The sequence below is a fragment of the Melopsittacus undulatus genome, chromosome 1 (genome assembly GCF_012275295.1).
Source record: "Melopsittacus undulatus isolate bMelUnd1 chromosome 1, bMelUnd1.mat.Z, whole genome shotgun sequence".
Lineage (NCBI taxonomy): Eukaryota > Metazoa > Chordata > Aves > Psittaciformes > Psittaculidae > Melopsittacus > Melopsittacus undulatus.
This window is the reverse complement of record NC_047527.1, coordinates 38219293-38228783: the sequence shown is the minus strand read 5'-3', so window position 1 is coordinate 38228783 and position 9491 is coordinate 38219293. Positions and strand designations below refer to the sequence as shown.

The window sequence follows — 9491 nt, the reverse complement described above, 5'->3', positions numbered from 1 at the left end:
TCTGTGCCTCTGGTGTTCTACTCACACAGGTCCCTACATAAACCTGCCCTCCTCATGCTAGTAAAGTGGACCTCACTGATAGTTATGGTGATCAAAGCTACTGCCCACCACATTATTACTGACTCTCCTTCAGATCATTCAGGTCTTGGTGTTTTGCAGGAATCAGAAGCTACAAGCTTGACTAGCTGGCTCTGACTACAGTTCCCTTATCTGCTGTGTCAGAATGTGTCATGTGTGGCCCAGCATGACAATCCCCATGCTGTGCAGTGAGCTCAGGACATGCAGAGCAGGTCCCCTGACCACCATCCTCAGCAATGTACAGAACAAATGGAACTGACATAATTCACAAGAGAACAAAAGCTGATCATTTTCTGCCTGAACTGAACATTTCTTTGCAAAGTTCCATGAATCACCAAGTAGAAAACAATCCAGATGATTCTGTTTATTGCTATATTGGTTAAATGTCCTTATTTCAAAATCAGTCGTTATTTCAGTAAGGTTCCTAGTAACGCAAATGTCATTCAGATTTATTTAGATAAGCCATGTTAAGTGCATATGTTTGGCAGAGAAATGCTCCTTTCTGCCCAAAAATTAATTCTGAATTTGTATAATACTCTTTGTGAACAAACAATGTTTTTATTAGCTTCATAGAATGCATCTCCCCTCTACAAAAAAGCTGGTTACTAACAGCACAAGAGATGATATGGAAAAAAATTAAATTTAACATTTAAAACAATAATGAGTATGTCTACATATTAACATTCATACCAAGCTTAAAATTAATACTATTTGGATCACAGACTGCTACTGAATGCTGTGGTAAAGAAACTATATAAGCAATGATAATTACCATTTAAAAATAGCTAACAGTGTGAATTGGAAGATTTAATGTGTTTTCTTCTTTTAATGTACAACCCCATTCCCAGAATTTCACTGGACCGTGTGGACAGACCAACTGTCACAGCTGTCTATCAAGGCTGAATTAGATGAAGAGAAACAATACAGGCTTTGTGGTTCAACTGAAGCAGCAGCCTCAAAAGTTTCCATTTCTCATCTGAGGGCACTGTGGGAGCATTGTCTTCCCCCTCTCTGAAAAGAGAATGGAACAATTATGTTACTGAAATTCCTCCACAGTGGGTCTGAAAGACTGTTTATGTCCAGCCAGGGAGACAGGGAAAACTAAAAGCTGGGATTTCATGACAGCAGGTGGGGGCAATCTCAGGGTATATACATCAGTGACATAATGGTCCTGATTCTTCTCTTTTAGGATAAAGTCAGTGCTGGAAGATTTAGTAGCAATGGAGGAAATGGTAATAAAAATGAAAAGTTAAATGCAGTGGTAAAATTATTAACTTGAAACAAAGCTTTACAATTGGCTTTCTGAATCAATCAGGTAATTGATTCCCATGTGGAGAGCATGGCAGTAAACTAGAAAGGAAAATATATTAGTCACAGATAGATTTTTACCAGTTACTATTTTAGGGACCCTATCAAGTGCAGTGCTGAGTATGCAGTTTTCATCTAAGTCAGGTGGGCTCAGGAGATAGAAAGCAATCACTCAGTTTGTCCCTCCTAATAGCAGTAATATTCGTATTCATTTGCAGCAGAGATAAATCAATACTTGGTTTCATGCAAACACATATTCATGTGCTTCGGCATAATCTTAGGAAACCAGCTGCTCAGATTCCCAGTTCTTCACAGGTTTTTTTATAAAGGTGTACCATAAAGAAAAAAAAAACATGCATAATCATAAAATATTCTCCATCTCTGGAAAAACTCTTGACATGTTTTTTAGTGGGCTACTGATACAAGGGTTCAGGGACCCACTCCCTCCCTGAAATGAACAGAAAGTTTCATCTTGCATGGACAGAAGATACTGGATCTGGAAATCAGACTGCAAAATCTGAGACAGGAAGCTAAAGAGAAACCAAAACCTGTGTTCTTAAGGTTCTGCATAGGCAAACTAATGCTGTGACACAGTGACACTTTCTCAATCTCAATTAGTACTAAACTAATTAAGAAAACTGTTTTATACACTGCAGTGAGTAGTATCTCTCTTCGTTCTTGGATAATCCCTAGTGTGATGTAAGGGTGATTGAGTATCTAATTACTCCTTAATTGAATGCACATTTTGTACATTTTTCACTAGTTCAAGCTTAATGCTTTTAGTCCAAAAATCAAAGTCAGTGAAATTAAGTTGAACCAGGATTTGGGCAGCTATTGTATTCATGGATTACTTTTGGAAAGTGGCCTAATTACAAGCCAGACTGAAGATTTCGGTTGTTTACTACAGAAATACTTAACCTACCGTCTGACAAAAGACTGATTGCATATATTGATAGTGTTGTTACTCATGTCTACGTTTTGTTCTTGTTTAAGAGTAATTTTTCTACCACACTAAATTAATAGCACTGTTCCATAATATATGTGATCAAGTAACACACTATTCAGGCTGAAGGTTTATGTAGATATGAAGATACCTGCTTCCCTTACTCTTCTGAAAAGTTTTTGGAAATGCAGTATTTGAGCTATAATTGTACAAATGGGCATATGTATTATAATCAGAAAACTGCCTAGATGCCTTGCTTGCTTATAGATCATAGTTCTGCCTCTGAAATTTCTTTTGCTTGGGTTGAGTCCTAAATATATTAAATGGAGTCCCATTGCTTCTGCTTCTACAGATCAGAAAACCATCCCCAAAGAAAAGCTTCCAGGATTAGTGCCATAAAGTGTATGTACCTGGGAAATCTGAGAGCTATTATTGCACTACCCATGTTTTTTAAATAAATAAATAAATAATAAGGACAATCAAAATTCAGAACTCATCCTCAGAATGTAAAAACATCGCTATGTTTCCAGGAATACTTATTTCTAATTCTTTTGTATAATAATTTTATGTACTTATATTCTTCAACAAGATCAGTTTTTTTTTTTTGTATAAAACCAGGATAAATGCAAGACTCTCAGAAACTCTCAGAAACTTGCAGCAGCAGGAGCAAAGATAGGGCCAAGCTGGTATATTTTAAAGAAGCAAAGATCCCAATGTTTCCCTAGTAATAGACAGAACACATTTAAAAGAGAAGATATATGAAAGCTTCAGTGAAAAGGATTATTTTTCAAAGTCTTCCAGAACTGTTGAGAAAGTACAAATAAACGAACTATAGAGAAATGAAATAGGAAGGCCAAAATCATATACCTTTCCATCTGATAGGGAGAAAATAGGATGCCCCACTGTAGCAGCCTTAGGTCAAGATCACTATATAAGATGGAAAAATTTCCTCTGCTAGTTAAAAGTAGTCAATGTCCTTTCTGGAGAGCTTTTCCACCTCTTTTGAATACTATAATCCTTACCATTATTGTCTCACACATTATTTCTGGTTTTTTCCTTATAGAAGTTTCTTGCCTTCTCCTCCTTAACACTAAGTTTAAACAAAAAGCTTAACATGTTAAAGAAAATCAAAGGACATGTTTGGCAAAACCAGTTTAACACTGGCTACGCATTACTATTATCTTATTCCTTCCTAAAAAGAGCATCTGAAAATAGGGCCAGACATGGATACAGAGTGTCACAGAAAAGAGAACTGACCACCTTACCTATCCTGAAACACTCTGCATTCCTTCCATGAACAGGTCACAACCTATGGAGTCTACATCTAGTTCTGTGGCATTTAACAACATATAGCTTACTAAAGTGTACTTTTGTTCCCTTGACCTCTGGGGTTGCCTAAAACTCTTTTAAAAGTTACAGTAAGTTTTGCTGTGCAGCACTGCTCTGGTGTTAGTCTTAAAACGTTGCTAACAACAGTCACTGCTGGTATTTCCTTGAGTGACAATTATCAGCTGCTAAAACATTTTCAATAACCAAAGTAACTCGGCTGGTTTTGTTTACTATTTATTTTCAAAACATTGCTATCTGCTTAGCAAGAGTCTGTTTGCATCCCTTCATTGCACTGTTTTCATCCACACAAAATAATTAGAATTGCAAATTCCTGTAAGAGTAAGGACCTGTGACTACCTGGATCTTCAGTTTCAATGGAGTAATAATGCTCTGCTTTAAACTCCCTGCATTATTTCATGTAGGTAAAACAAAGTGCACTCTCACTGCCTAAAATGTACATTGCTGAAGGAAGAATGCATACTGCAGGCTTTCCCCTGTGTCTGTGGTTAGACACATGCATCTGCATGTCCTTCTAATATCCTTGACATTTGAGAGCTCTTACATTACTATATTTCACATGTACTAATCTGGAGTCTCTATATCTTAACAAACAGGTGTATTTTTATCAAAGATGATTTAAGCTTCCTACCATTTTGCCTTACCAATTTGCAGCATTTTCCTCATAACTGAAAATAACATGGCAGAGCTTAAGTGTGTGTTCAGACCCTAACTTTCATGTTGAAATTGCCAATAAATATACTGTGAGGATGTTTTTATGACAGGCACTCCTGCCTACATTATCACTTCCCAAGCAGCAGTGTACAAACTATACATGGTTTATGGTAAGCAGCTGGAAATTTTACTCTCAAAACACTTTACATAAAAATGCTGATGGTAACAGTGCATTGTGGATAGCAAAGAATGTGTGATGCTGACAGAGTCACAGGTCATAAAATTTGGAAGCCCTTGTCAGAATGAAGCGTCTCACTTAAAGCATAAGTAGGGGTCTAATTCCTAGGCTACCTTGTGATATTTTTAGCTTTGAAAAAAGAAGCACAGTGTTTTGTTTCTTCTCTGCTTCTTCAGCATGCTAAGAGATTTCAACTACTTCCCATTCCCTCGCCAATATTTGTGTATTTCTAATGAGAACGCAGAAGAGGATCGAACAAGGACAATTGCAATATGGTACCAATTCTGGAAACAGCTACAACTCAAAATGGTTTTCTTCCTCATTTAGGGCTTGATCACTCCCTACACTAATGCTCTGGCCTGCACACAGCATAAATTCCTACTACAGCAGTGAACAAATCTGTGGCTTTTGGGATGCCTGTGGCTATCAAATCAGTAAATGATGTCTCCTGTGACAGAGGTATGTCACACAAACAAGCATGTTTTCTATTCTCTAATTTGGATCCTCAGCAGGGGGAAAACAAGTTAAGCTAAGAAGCCAGAGATCACAATCTCAGAGCATACTCCATTCCCTGCTATTACAACACAGTAGTGGGAAGCAACCTGAAAAGGCACCATCTTTCAGCCATTCCTGAAGCTCCTGGTCCCCTAAATGGTCCAAAAGTTTTGGTATTGTTCAAGTAGCTCTCCAATTATGGTGTGTGGCCCACAGCCCTCATACTACAGTCACACACTCACGTGTAAGAATATTCTCAAGCACTCTGAAGTAACAGCAGAATGTTAGACACTGCACAGAAGATCTTAAAAATAGGAGAACAATAGTCAGTTTTATTGATAACATGAAGTTCAGTTTCTTTCAAAGACTGAAACTCAACAACTAAACCAACCACCTTTTAAGCACAAACCCTAAACTCATGGAGACAAACAATGACTGATGAAAAATCCCTTGCTGCAAAGCAACAAAAATACTCCTATTTCATCAAATCTAGGAAACTGGTGTTTGTATTTCTAAAGAACTAGTGTTGATAATATCTGTGGTGTTGTTGGGTTTTTTTAAACCAGGAAAAGAGAAGAATAGTCATAGTAGCGTAACGATGCATAGCTGCTGAAAGCTTCCTCCATTTCTGGATCTACACAACAGGAAAGAATATAATCCCTAAGTGTTGGAACTTCTGCAGAGCAACATGTTTGTGAAGTTCAGGAACTAGAAAGGCTACTAGGAACTAGACTAAGACACATATTGATTGCTAATGTAAACTTCCATTCAAATGTGAAGCTCACTGAGATCTGCTTAGGTAAAAAATACAGACCACAGCATTGCGCCACTTGTCTCCATTTCTCAAAGGCAAGACACAGCCCCATAACTCTTGCTGTATCTGAATGTCCCTTCATATTCTATAATCTAGTAACTATACAATGTAAAGTGCTGGAAAGCGGATGCACCACTATCTGTTTAGTACTAGTTCATTCCCACTGGCAGCACTGATGCCCTCTTCAATGTCCTATGGAAAGGGCAGCATAGTTTTGCTGCCACAAGAGCAGCTCAGAAGCTTCAAAAGCAAGTAATTTGCACTCTCCACTCACTGAACGCAGCAGACACAGTCACAGCATTGCCCTCTCTCCTTACTCTGAAACTAATGCTGCACTGATTTCTGCTTGTCTGCTTGGACCTCTTAATATCAAGCAGAGAGTCTCTGAAGTATCAGGCATGAAGTCTGTGTTCCTCCCATCCTAAATTATTCCTTCCTGTTCCTCAGGCCTAGCACAACACTGGTATTTTAATGATGTCGTTTATTTTCTTTTCTCTAATCTTGAACGTACAACTAGCAAAACAGTAATTATATTAACAATGGCTTTTAATCCAAACTCATTTCTGCTATCATAATTTAAAGGAATATTAATTTATAAGGATGAATTTGCAGCTACTTACAAACTAAGGTCTACCAAATACATATATGTATACGTATGTATGAATGTGTACATTCATTTATGAATATAAAAGGAGTTTCTGAATCAATCACAAAAAAAAATGTTCAGGAAAATTGGAATAATGTATATATGTAAATGGAGTAGGTATAAGCCACTTGAAGGACAATTTATTTACAGATACAAAATAAATTGTGTCTTGGATGTGCACTTTTGAGACAACACACTGGAGATTCTTTACTAATTCTTTACTAATTACGCTCAGTGGAAATTTTATTTTATCACTTTCAAAATAAAATATTCTTTCAATATTATTTTAGCAAGCTATTTTTTAGAACTAGCTCTTACTGCCTTCTATTTAAAGAATCTCATTGATTTCAATGACTTCTGTACCAGGCACTTATTTTATCTCCTCTTAATAAAGGGGAGCAATGACATTTAACTACCCTATGCACTGAATCATGCTTATAAAACCTGATTTACACAGGGATGAAGACACATAGGCATGCCAAAATGAATTTGGTATCATTATCAATTCAAGTTGATATTCAAGTGTTCGAAATCAGACAACTTGCTCATTCACAGATAAAGCTGTCTCAGTGATGTAATAGAAGAGAAAGGCATGCCTATCAAATCAGCTACATGTAAAGCAACAAGGATTAAAGAGAGGGTAATAAATCCAGCAAAAACCACAAATGATGCTGGATTCAGTGAAGAATGTGCTACTGAAAAAGAACCTATCCATTAGGTATGGTGGCAAGCCCCAAAATAAAATAGCCTGTTGGAATAGTCTCAGTTCACATGTTTAAAAACAGTGAGCCAGGACTCAAACTGCCAAAAAAAATAGCTATTAACAAAAGGGAATATTTAGGTTTTTTCTCACTTGATTTCCAAGAGCAGTAGCATTTGTTGTCCCCATTGTTAAGCTTTGCTGTAAAACAGTAAAAATTACAAATCTGATTTGAAGATCCCCTGAGGTTATCAAGAAATAACCTTATGGCTCTGAGTCAAATATGAAGTATCAAAAAAGCTACTGGCAGCACTGAGGAAGTCACAATGCTATCCTTTCTCTATTTTCTTTCAGAAAAGGATCTAGGAGTCCAAGTAAACAGCAAGGTAAATATGAGTCAGTAATGCACCCACAAAACAAAGGCCAACAGCCTCCTGTGATGCCCTAGGAAGAGCATTGTCAGCAGATGAAGGGATATAATCCTTCACTTCTGCTCAGCACTGACAAAACATCCAGAGTACTGGGTCCAGTTCTGGGTTCCCCAGTTCACAAGAAACATGGACATACTAGAGTGATACAATCAATGGGCCACAGACATGATCAAGGGATTGGAGCACCTGTCATAGAAGAACAGGCTGAGATGCTAGCCTCAAGAAGAGGTGTTTCAAGAGGGATCTTATCAATGGGTGCAAACAAGTATAGAAGATGGCACCAGAGTCTCAGTGGTATCCATTGAAAGGAGAAGAGGCAGTGGGTAGAAACAGAAATACAGAAAATTTCATTCAAAATTAAGAAAAATCTTTTTCCCTGCAAGGGTGGCCAAACACAGTAACAGGGTTCTCCAGGAGGTTGTTAAGTCTTCATCTTTACAATATTCAAAGCCCAGCTAGACATGGCCTGGCAACTGCTTTGCACAGAGGATTGGACTAGTAGATCTCCAGAAGCCAACTACAACTATTTCAACTACAGTTATTCTGTGATTCTGTTGTTCTTCACCACTAAAATCGAACTCAATTTTTTCACCTTCTATGCAACTGCAGGAGAGAAAGGATGTAAAAGCTGTCATATAAGTGATGTATTCCAAAAACACCCACAGAACAGAGTCCAAAGGCACATTAACCCCAAGCTATAGAAGGGAGATCTATTTTTGACAGAAACTTGGAGCCAAAAGAGGCCAAGTTGATAGCCACAAACTTATTTTAAAGCCAATTGGGATAAAGAGAGCAGTGAAGCTACAATGTTCTACCCAGTTTATGCTCCTGAAGGCTTCCTTTAGAGCCTGGGCAAACTTTATTCTAGAACTAGAGAGAGGTATTTTTAGATCTGGGCTTTTTCATATTGAATTGGGGGGGGTGGGAGGGAAGTAGTTCTTTACCTGAGATAACACACCATTATATATAGTGTTTGTGTCAACTATGCCTTCATGTCGACAAACTAATACAAACTGCATCAAAGATGAACATAAGCCATTTCATCAGAAGCCACAAAGGGTTCAGTTCTGTCAAGGTTTAAATCAAGGCTGAAGAGCAGATGTTCTGAAGATTTGTGAGCATGGCATGCATAAAGCCTGCATTCTGATTCAGTCAAAACTAATTAGACCTTTCAAGCAACCTCTTTCTACTCCTGTGTATATAACACTTACGGACACATTTGTATCCATCTTCTCTTGACAGAGTGACAAGGTCATGGAAAACTAATGCTCCTTGAGGTTCTTCAAGTGGCCATACCACACTGATTTGGAATAATAGAAAATATTGAAACAGTTACTGACAGGAGTTCCAGCAGCCTTGGCAGAGGAGCATCATGTCAGAAAAGAAGTCCACCAGTGTGTTTGTAATTGTATATATTCAACACATACCAGAGCTTCAAAATAAAAGGTAATCTCTTTGAAAGAAAGAAATGCTTCCTCTTGGATCACTATGTAGATGCTACCCTGCAAACTGTTACTTCCCAATCTGCATTGAGTCTTCATTGCAATATTCAGGTGATGTCAGCAGTCCCAGCTTAACGACCATTACCTATTCCTATGCATGAGGTAAGGTGTCTTCTGAGGATGTCTGAGATCTCTGTGGGAAGCTACAGTTCCTCAACACCTTCCTTCTGGACAGAACTGTGTGAGGAAATCCCTACAAAGTAAGTAGAATTGTTTTCTTTCCTTTCTCTCTGTTTGAATAGAAAAAAAGGTGATCAAAGCCACACAATTTCTTTTTACACTTCATTCTTCCGGCTCTCCAAAGACAAACTCAATAGCAAGGATATATTGTGAAC

General features: G+C 37.8%; 1 protein-coding gene across 1 annotated transcript in view; it reads right to left on the bottom strand.

Annotated features, from left to right (window-relative positions):
* Window positions 1-621: 621 nt before the first annotated feature.
* Window positions 622-9491, bottom strand: part of CA8 (carbonic anhydrase 8) — a 49798-nt gene continuing 40928 nt past the window's right edge. The window contains exon 9 of the mRNA XM_005152521.3: window positions 622-1089. The gene's annotated coding sequence lies outside the window, so the exon portion shown is untranslated. The remainder of the gene's footprint in view (window positions 1090-9491) is intronic.